A 10916-nucleotide genomic window follows, 5' to 3' on the forward strand; every position below is an offset into this window, starting at 1 on the left:
GTCCTCTGCGCCTGCGCCTCGATAGCCTGTCGGCGCGCTGAGGGTTTCCTGGCCAAGCTTTTAGCTGCGGAACCGCGCCCTCTCTCGGCCAATATTCGTAATATCTGCGCCCTAGACCGCGCTGCAACCTCGATCTAGCTGCTCTCTCAGCCAAAGCCATAACTATGAGGCAGAGGCAGCTACAATCCCTGAAGGTCCGGCCCAGAAACCCTATCCTTTCGGCATCCGCAGTCCAGCCTCCCAGCTGGTCTTCCGGGAGTACTCCACCTGTTCCATGCCATCGAGAGCGGTTGGTGTACTATGTTCGTTGCGCTGCGCAATATGTGCTTAATAAATTCTTGATGGGTGATGAATCTGGTCCTTTCGGTGAATGACGACTTCTGGAATCACAAAGATCCAGGTTTGAATACGGAACGTGACCTCCCCTCTCCCAGCTTCAACTTTCCTGGCCTCTTAAATGGAGATGAAAATACCTGTCTGGCAGGCTTGTTCTGAGGATTAAAAGATAACGGATGAAAAGTGCTAGCAGGTTGTTTGGCATACAAGAAGCTTTCCAAAATTAGTTGATATTGGTTCATTTATTCAACATTTACTGAGCGCTCCTGTATGCCAGACGCATGCAAGCCGGCTCACACACGGTGGAGGGTCTCACCCATACCTTCAGGTGCACATAGCTCACTCAGACCCACAGCCTTCCCTTCCTCTTTCCCGACATCCCAAGACCCCGCCCTTTGTTACGCCTATAGGAATTTCACTGGGTTCCCATGGACCTCGGACCTTCTGTATTGGCATCCTTATTTCATGGGACTGTCAGCTGCTTTCGTAAACTCACGCATTCATACTCACACAAACCATTTCGTACCAGGGGTGGGGAGGGGACCTCTACATAATAAAGATGACTTCTGGCCGGGCACGGTGGCTCATGCCTGTAATCCCACCAATTTGGGAGGCCGAGGCGGGTGGATCACTTGAGGTCAGGAGTTCGAGACGAGACTGACCAACGTGGTGAAACTCCATCTCTACTAAAAATAAAAATAAAAAAAAATAGCGGCCGGGCGCGGTGGCTTATGCCTGTAGTCCCAGCACTTTGGGAGGCCGAGGCGAGTGTATCACAAGGTCAAGAGATCGACACCATTCTGGCCAACATGGTTAAACCCCGTCTCTACTACACACACACACACACACACACACACACACACACACACAAAGCCGGGCGCGGTGGCTCAAGCCTGTAATCCCAGCACTTTGGGAGTCCGAGTCGGGTGGATCACAAGGTCAAGAGATCGAGACCATCTTGGTCAACATGGTGAAACCCCGTCTCTACTAAAAATACAAAAAATTAGCTGGGCATGGTGGTGCGTGCCTGTAATCCCAGCTACTCAGGAGGCTGAGACAGGAGAATTGCCTGAACCCAGGAGGCAGACGTTGCAGTGAGCCGAGATCGCGCCATTGCACTCCAGCAAAACTCCGTCTCAAAAAAAAAAAAAAAAAAAAAAAAAAAAATTAGTTGGGCGTGGTCGTGGGTGCCTGTAATCCCTACTACTTGGGAGGCTGAGGCATGAGAATATCTTGAACTTGGGAGGCGGAGTTGCAGTGAGCCGAGATGACATCACCGCTCTCCAGCCTGGGTGACAGAGTGAGAGTCTGTCTCACAAACAAAAGAAACTAATATATTACCAATTACACCAATCAAAATTCTGAAATGGAACTTGTAGATCCGATGCTAAAGTTCCTGTGATGCCTTAAACATAGAAAAATGGGCCAGGCACAGTGGCTCACACTTGTAATCCCAGCACTTTGGGAGGTCAAGATAGGTGAATCGCTTGAGTCCAGGAGTTTGATACCAGCCTGGCCAACATAGCAAAAACCTGTCTCTATAAAAATACAAAAAATAGCTGGGTGTAGTGGCATGCAACTGTAGTCCCAGCTATTTGGGAGGCTGAGGCAGGACAATGGCTTGAACCCAGGAGGCGGAGGTTGCAGTGAGCCAAGATAGCGCCATTGCACTCCAGCCCGGATAACAGAGCAAGACTGTCTCAAAAACAAAAACAATGGTCAGGCACAGTGGCTTGTGCCTGTAATGCCAGCACTTTGAGAGGCCAAGGAGGGTGAATCACTTGAGGTCAGGAGTTGAAGACCAGCCTTGCCAACATGACAAAACCCTGTCTCTACTAAAAATACAAAAAAATTAGCCGAGGGTGGTAGCATGTGCCTGTAATCCCAGCTACTAGGGAGGCTGAGGCACAAGAATCATTTGAACCCAGAGGTGGAGGTTGCACTGAACCAAGATCCTGCCACGGCACTCTGGCCTTGGAAGACAGAGTGAGACTGTGTCTCAAAACAACAACAACAACAACAACAACAAAAAGAAATGGCCAGGCGCCGCGCCTGGCTCATGCCTGTAGTCCCAGCACTTTGGGAGGCCGAGGTGGGCGGATCACGAAGTCAGGAGATTGAGACCATCATGGCCAGCATGGTGAAACCCCATCTCTAATAAAAATGCAAAAAAAATTAGCTGGGCATGGTGTCGTGCACCTGTAGTCCCAGCTACTCGGGAGACTAGGGGCAGGAGAATCACTTGAACCTGAGAGGCGGAGGTTGCAGTGAACTGAGATCGCATCACTGTACTCCAGCTTGGGGGACAGAGGGACACTGCATCTCAAAAAAAAAAAAAAACAAAAAACAAAAAACAAAAAAAAAACTGTAAGACTGGCGAATTTTACAAAAGAAGAAAGAGGAGGGTCTGGGGGGCGGTGGCTCCCACCTGTAATCCTAACACTTTGCGTGGCCTAAGTGGGAGAATTACTTGAACCCAGGAATTTGAGACCAGGCTGGGCAGCATAGGTAGACTCCCGTCTCTACAAATATATATATATATATATTTTTTTTTTTGAGACGGAGTTTCGCTCTTGTTACCCAGGCTGGAGTGCAATGGCGCGATCTCGGCTCACCGCAACCTCCGCCTCCGGGGTTCAGGCAATTCTCCTGCCTCAGCCTCCTCAGTAGCTGGGATTATAGGCACGTGCCACCATGCCCAGCTAATTTTTTGTATTTTTTTTGGTAGAGACGAAGTTTCACCATGTTGACCAGGTTGGTCTCCATCTCTCGACCTTGTGATCCACCCGCCTCGGCCTCCCAAAGTGCTGGGATTACAGGCCTGAGCCACCGCGCCCGGCTTTACAAATATATATTTTTAAAAATTAGGCCTGACGCAGTGGCTGACACCTGTAATCCTAGCACTTTGAGAGGCCAAAGGAGGCCAAGGGAGGCGGATCACGAGGTCAAGAGATTGAGACCATCCTGGCCAGCATGGTGAAACCCCGTCTCTACTCAAAATACAAAAATTAGCTGGGTGTGGTGGCACGTTCCTGTAGCCCGACCTACTAGGGAGGCTGAAGCAGGAGAATCGCTTGAACCGGGAGGTGGAGATTGCAGTGAGCCAAGATCTTGCCACTGCACTTCAGCCTGGCAAGAGAGTGAGACTCTGTCTAAAAAAAAAAAAAATTTGTGGGGCATGGCAGGGCGCACCTGTGGTCCCAGCAACTTGGGAGGCTGAGGCAGGAGGATGGCTTGAGCCTGGAAAGTTTGAAGTTGCAGTGAGCCGTGTTTGCACCCCTACCCTCCAGCCTGGGGGACAGGATGAGACTCTGTATCCATCAATCAGTAAATAAAAATACATACTGTCTGATGAAAGATGCTACAAAGCTAAAAGACTTACAACAGACTGGCAACAAATATTTACAGCAGTAGACTGACGGAGTAATGATCCTGTCACACATCCCAATCCTACAAGCACCAGCTTCACACACGCATCTCAAATGTCTCCGTGATAAGTAATATCCCGTGACATCCTGCATGATATACCTACCTGGCATCTTTCTGGGTTTCTCTCTCTCTCTCTCTCTCTCTCTCTCTCTCTCTTTCAGAGACAGAGTCTGGCTCTGTCGCCCAGGGTGGAGTGCAGTGGTACTATGTTGGCTCACTGCAACCTCTGCCTCCTGGGTTCAAGGGATTCTTCTGCCTCAGCCTCCTGAGTAGCTTGGATGTCAGGTGCCTGCACCTGTACCTAGATAAATTTTTTTGTATTTTTAGTAGAGACAGGGTTTCCCTATGTTGGCCTGGCTGGTTTTGAAGGAACTCGTGATATCAAGTGATCTGCCTGCCTTGGCCTCCCAAAGTGCTAGGATTAAAGACGTGAGCCACCGAGCCCGGCCCTAGTTTCTCTCTCTCTCTTTCCCTCTCTTTTTTGAGACAGAGTCTCGCACTGTCACCAGGCTGTAGTGCAGTGGCTCGATCTCGGCTCACTGCAATCTCTGCCTCCTGAGTTCTAGCAATTCTCCTGCCTCAGCCTCCCAAGTAGCTGGGACTACAGGCATGTGCCACCACGCCCAGCTAATTTTTTTGTATTTTTAGTAGAGACAGGGTTCACCATGTTGGCCAGGATGGTCTCGATCTCCTGACCTCATGATCTGCCTGCCTTGGCCTCCCAAAGTGATGGCCTTACAGGCGTGAGCACCACACCTGCTCTCTCTTTTTTTTTGATACGGAGCCCGCTCTGTCACCCAGGCTGGAGTGCAATGGCGTGATCTTGGCTCACTTCAACTTCCATCTCCCAGGTTAAAGCAATTCTCCTGCCTCAGCCTCCTGAGTAGCTGGGACTACAGGTACACACCACCATGCAATAGTTTCTCTCTGTCTTAATATCTCATTACCGACTTTCTCAATACTTGTACCCCTGCCATATAGTTGGAGTTCCTTTCTCTCTCTCTCTCTCTCTCTCTCTCTCTCTCTCTCTCTTTTTGGAAACAGGGTTTCACTCTGTCATCCAGGCTGGAGTGCAGTGCAGTGGTGCGATCTCAGCTCACTGCAACCTTAGCTGGAGTTTCATTGCAAGAAAACTTCAAGGTGGTGTGAAGGGGACATGTGGAGGTAATGGGAGGGCAGCTGGATGGTGAAGTTGGGAGGTATTTAGGGATAGATTTGAGTGGTGAGCCAGGGTGAGTCGGGGGTGAGTTTGGGGTCTACAATAGGACAGTTTGCAGGCAATCAAAGGATCACTTGAAGGTCTTTGGGAAGAATGAGGATCAAGAAGACAGTTTAAGAGTGCATATCCAGGCGCAGTGGCTCATGCCTATAATTCCAGCACTTTGGGAAGCCAAGGTGGGCAGATCACGAGGTCAGGAGTTCAAGACCACCCTGGCCAACATGATGAAACCTCCTTTCTACTAAAAATACAAAAAAATTAGCTGGGCGTGGTGCTGGGTGCCTGTAATCCCAGCTACTCGGGAGGCTGATGCAAGAGAATCACTTGAACCTGGGAGGCGGTGGTTGCAGTGAGCTGAGACCGTACCATTGCACTCCAGCCTGAGCGACAGAGTGAGACTCTGTCTCAAAAAAAAAAAAAAAAAAGAAAAAAAGAAAAAAAGAGTGCAGGTGGTAGCTATTGAGAGGGTGGATTGGGAATATGGTTGATGGGTGGAAGATGGTTTGGGTAGAGTTGGAGGGAATATAGAAAGATGCGTTTTTAGAGATAGAGTTCGGAGGCTGAGTGCGGTGGCTCACGCCTGTAATCCCAATAATTTGGGAGGCCAAGGCAGGCGGATCATGAGGTCAGGAGATCGAGACCATCCTGGACAACATGGTGAAACCCCGTCTCTACTAAAAAACAAAAAAATTAGCTGGGCGTGGTGGCAGGTGCCTGTAGTCCCAGCTTCTTGGGAGGCTGAGGCAGAAGAATTGCTTGAACCTGGGAGATGGAGGTTGTAGTGAGCCAAGATTGTGCCACTGCACTCCAGCCTGGTGACAGAGCAAGACTCCATCTCAAAAAAAAAAAAAAAAAAAAGAGAGAGAGAGATAGAGTTGGGCCTTCTGTAAGGTGGTTTAAGGAACAGACTGTTAACTGTCATAAGATGGTGTGGTAGAGCTGGATGCGGTGGCTCACGCCTGTCCTCCAAGCACTTTGGGAGGCCAAGGCAGGCAGATCACGAGGTCAGGAGTTCAAGACCAGACTGGCCAGCATAGTGAAACTCCGTTTCTACTAAAAAATACAAAATTTGCTGGGCATGGTGGCTCATGCCTGTAATCCCAGTTACTTGGGAGACTGAGATAGGAGAATTGCTTGAACTGGGACCTGGGAGGTGGAGGTTGCAATGAGCTGAGATCACACCAGTCTTGCTCTGTCACCCAGGCTGGAGTGCAGTAGCATGATCTCGGCTCACTGTAACTTCATCTCCCCGTTTCAAGTGATTCTCTTGCCTCAGCCTACCAAGTAGCTGGGATTACAGGCATGCTGCACCATGCCCCGCGAATTTTTGTATTTTTAGCAGAGATAGAGTTTCACCATGTTGGCCAGGCTAGTCTTGAACTCCTGACCTCAAGCAATCCGTCCACCTCTGCCTCCTAAAGTGCTGAGATTACAGGCATGAGCCACCATGCTCACCCTCCCACACACATTTTTATTTTTTTATTTTTTTATTTTTTAGAGATGGGGTCTCACTATGTTGCCCAGGCTGGAGTGCAGTGGCTATTCACAGGCGTGATCCCACTACTGATCAGCACGGGAGTTTTGACCTGCTCCGTTTCGGACCTGGGCCGGTTCACCCCTCCTTAGGCAACTTGGTGGTCCCCTGCTCCCCCAGCATATTGATGCCGAACTTAGTGCCGACACCGGATCAGCATAGTGCACTACAGCCTAGAACTCCTGGGCTTAAGCGATCTTCCCACCTCAGCCTCCTGAGTAGCTGGGTCTACAGGCACGTGCCACCACACCTGGCTTTTTTTTTTTTTTTTTTTTTTTTTGAGACAGAGTCTAGCTCTGTCGCCAGGTTGGAGTGCAGTGGTGTGACCTTGGCTCACTGCAACCTCCGCCTCCCTGGTTCCAGTGATTCTCCTGCCTCAGCCTCCCAAGTAGCTGGGACTACAGGCACACACCACCACACTCAGCTAATTTTTGTATTTTTTTGAGACAGAGTTTTGTTCTTGTTGCCCAGGCTGGAGTGCAATGGCACGATGTTGGCTCACCACAACCCCTGCCTCCTGGGTTCAAGTGATTCTCCTGCCTCAGCCTCCTGAGTAGCTGGGATCACAGGCATGTGCCACCACACCTGGCTAGTTTTGTATTTTTAGTAGGGATGGGGTTTCTCCATGTTGCTCAGGCTGGTCTTGAGCTCCCAACCTCAGATGATTCGCCCGCCTTGGCCTCCCAAAGTACTGGGATTACAGGTGTGAGCCACCGCGCCCAGCCTAATTTTTGTATTTTTTGTAGAGATGGGGTTTTACCATGTTGGCCAGGATGGTCTCGATCTCTTGACCTCATGATCTGCCTGCCTGGGCCTCCCAAAGTGCTAGGATCACAGGCGTGAGCCACCTTGCCCGGCCTAAAGACAATTTTTCCATGGAGTGTGGTGGGGGGTGGTTTTGGGATGAGACTGTTCCACCTCAGATGATCAGGCATTAGTTGGGTTCTCATAAGGGGAATCTTGTAAGCACGTAACCTGGATCCCTTGCATGCACAGTTCACAATAGGGTTTGCTGTCCTATGAGAATCTAATGCCACTGCTGCTGTGACAGAAGGTGGAGCTCAGGTGGTAATGCTCGCTTGCTTGCTGGTTACCTCCTGTTGTGTGGCCCAGTTCCTAACAGACCACTGACTGGTACTTGTTTGTGGCCCAGGGGCTGGGGACCTCTGCCTTACAGCCTTCAGAGGGAGTACAGCTCTGCTGACACCTTAATTTTATCTCAGTGCAACTGATTTTAGACTTCTGGCCCTTAGAACTGTGAAAGAATACATTTCTGTTTTAGAGAGGTAGCTCTTCCTTTTTTTTTATTTATTTATTTATTTATTTATTTATTTATTTATTTATTTATTTATTTTGAGATGGAGTCTCGCTCTGTCACCCAGGCTGGAGTACAGTGGCATGATCTCAGCTCACCGCAACCTCCACCTCCCAGGTTCAAGCGATTCTCCCACCTCAGCCTCCCAAGTAGCTGAGACTACGCAACGTCCAGCTAATTTTTTTTTTTTTTTTTTTTTTTTTAAGTAGAGACAGTATCTCGCTATGTTGCCCAGGCTGGTCTCAAACTCCTGGCCTCAAGTGATCTGCCTGCCTGGAGACTGAAAGTGCTGGGATTACAGGTGTGAGCTACCGCAAATTTCCGTTTTTGTTTGTTTGTTAAGCCACGAAGTTTGCAGCCATTGGTTATAGCAGCCACATGAAAGAACTACAGATGGCTTTGGGGAAGAGTTGGGGGTCACTGGAAGGACTTAGGGCTATGTTGGGGGTTATCAAGGGCAGTTTGAGAGCATAATTAGAGGCTGTTAGAAAGCACTTGGGTGCAGTCGGAGCCATGAAAGGGAAAATTTAGGTGGGCTTTGGAGAGTCATTGGAGGGTGGATGGGAGGTATAGTTGGGAGACTGGGAAGGTAAATGGGAAATGTTTACAGGTAGCATTGGGTGCTATTAGAGGGCAGTTTAGGCTGTAGTTGGGATTTCTTGGAGGGTGGGTTGGGTGATATGGTTGGGAAAAATCAAAAGATGTTTTGTAGGTGTAGTTGCTTGTAATTTAGGACAAGGTTGGGGCCAGGCGCAGTGGCTCACACCTGTAATCCCAGCACTTTGGGACCAGCCTGACCAACATGGAGAAACCCCTCATTTCTACTAAAAATACAAAATTAGCCGGGTGTGGTGGTGTATGCCTGTAATCCCAGCTGTTCAGGAGGCTGAGGCAGGAGAATCACTTGAACCTGGGAGGTGGATGTTTCAGTGAGCTGAGATGGTGCCATTACACTCCACCTGGGTAACAAAAGCGAAAGTCTGTCTCAAAACAAAAGAAAAAAAGAAAGAAAAAGACAAGGTTGGGCATGGCGGTCAGTGAAGAGGGGTTTGGGGTTACAGTCTGGGTCTGCAGTTCTGGGACCAAGGAAGGTAGTTAGCGGGTAGAGGCATGGTTGGGGCTGTTGGAAGGGGAATTTTAGGGGTGGGGTTTGTAATTGTTGTACAGTAGAGTTAGGTTTGGGTATTATTGAAAAGGCACTTTGGGGATATTCTTGGGAGTTGATAAAGGGCAGTTTGAGGAGGTACAGCGAACTCTGTTGGAAGGTGGTGTAGGGGTAAAGGTGAGGTTCGGGAGGGTAGTTTAGTGATGATATTTGGGGATTATAGAGTGGTCTGTGGTAGTTTCTGGGTATTGTCCAGGGTGCAGTTTGGGGGTCTGTTTTGAAGTCTGGATGTCAGAGAGGTGTTTTGAGTTGTGATTGAGGAGCTATTGGTGGGTAATTTGGAGAGAAGTTAAAGATCAATGGATAGATTACTGTTCAGCAATAAAAGGAACAAACCACTGTTACATGCTACCACATGGATGAACCTCAAAAACATCAAGCTAAGTGAAAGAAGCCAGACACAAAAAATCCACATATTGTATTTTAATGAAATGTCCAAGGAAAGCAAATTTATAAAGACAGAAAGTAGATTAGTGATTGCCTATGGTTGGGAAAAAGAATGGGGATTAACTGCATTCAGTCATGAGGGATTTTTGGGGGGTACAAGTAATTGGAAATGCTCTAAAACTGGGCTATAGCAATTGTTACACACTTTGGCAAATTTATTTATTTATTTATTTATTTAAGACGGAGTAGCCGGGCGCGGTGGCTCATGCCTGTAATCCTAGCACTTTGGGAGGCCGAGGTGGGTGGATCACCTGAGGTCAGGAGTTCAAGACCAGCCTGGCTAACATGGTGAAACCCCATCTTAAAAAAAAAAAAAAAAAAAAGCTGGGCGCAGTGGCTCACGCCTGTAATCCCAGCAGTTTGGGAGGCCGAGGCGGGTGGATCACGAGGTCAAGAGATCGAGACCATCCTGATCAACATGGTGAAACCCCGTCTCTACTAAAAATACAAAAAAAATTAGCTGGGCATGGTGGTGCATGCCTGTAATCCCAGCTACTCAAGATGCTGAAGCAGGAGAATTGCCTGAACCCAGGAGGCGGAGGTTGCGGTGAGCCAAGATCACGCCATTGCACTACAGCCTGGGTAACAAGAGCAAAACTCCGTCTCAAAAAAAAAAAAAAAAAAAAAAAAAGACGGAGTCTCACTGTGTCTCTGAGGCTGGAGTGCAGTGGCACAATCTTGGCTGACTGCAACCTCCACCTCCCAGGTTCAAGCGATTCTCCCGACTCAGCCTCCGTGGTAGCTGGGATTACAGGCACTCTCCATCACACCCAGCTAATTTTTGTATTTTGAGTAGAGACAGGGTTTCACCATGTTGGCCAGGCTGGTCCCAAACTCCTGACCTCAGGTGATCTGCCCACCTCGGCCTCCCAAAGTGCTGGGATTATAGGCGTGAGCCACCATACTCTACCTGACTTTGGTAAATTTACTAAAATTGTTGAATTGCACACTTAATTGTGGATGACTTTTATGGTTCATGGTACCATAATTTTTGTTACATAATTTTATGGTACATAATTATCATTATTAATAATTATTATCATTATTATTTTTTGAGATGGAGTCTTGCTCTGTTGCCCGGGCTGGAGTGCAGTGGCACTATCTTGGCTCACTGCAACCTCCACATCCTGAATTCAAGCAATTCTCCTGCCTCAGCCTCCTGAGTAGCTGGGATTACAGGTATGTGCCATCATGCTCAGCTCCTTTTTTGTATTTTTAGTAGAGATGGGGTTTCAGCATGTTGGCCAGGCTGGTCTTGAACTCCTGGCCTCAAGTGATCCACTCCCCTCAGCCTCCCAAAGTGCTGGGATTACAAATGTGAGCCACTGTCCCCAGCCTGGTACATAAATGATACCCCAATTAAGTTGTTTTAAGAAAAAAATCACTGAGAGTGCTTTGTAATTTAGGTCACTTAAGTATGATTTGGGGTGCACATAAGTTTTTAGAGGGCTTGGGGGACACATTTGCGGCC

This window comes from Saimiri boliviensis, chromosome X, assembly GCF_048565385.1.
Source record: "Saimiri boliviensis isolate mSaiBol1 chromosome X, mSaiBol1.pri, whole genome shotgun sequence".
Lineage (NCBI taxonomy): Eukaryota > Metazoa > Chordata > Mammalia > Primates > Cebidae > Saimiri > Saimiri boliviensis.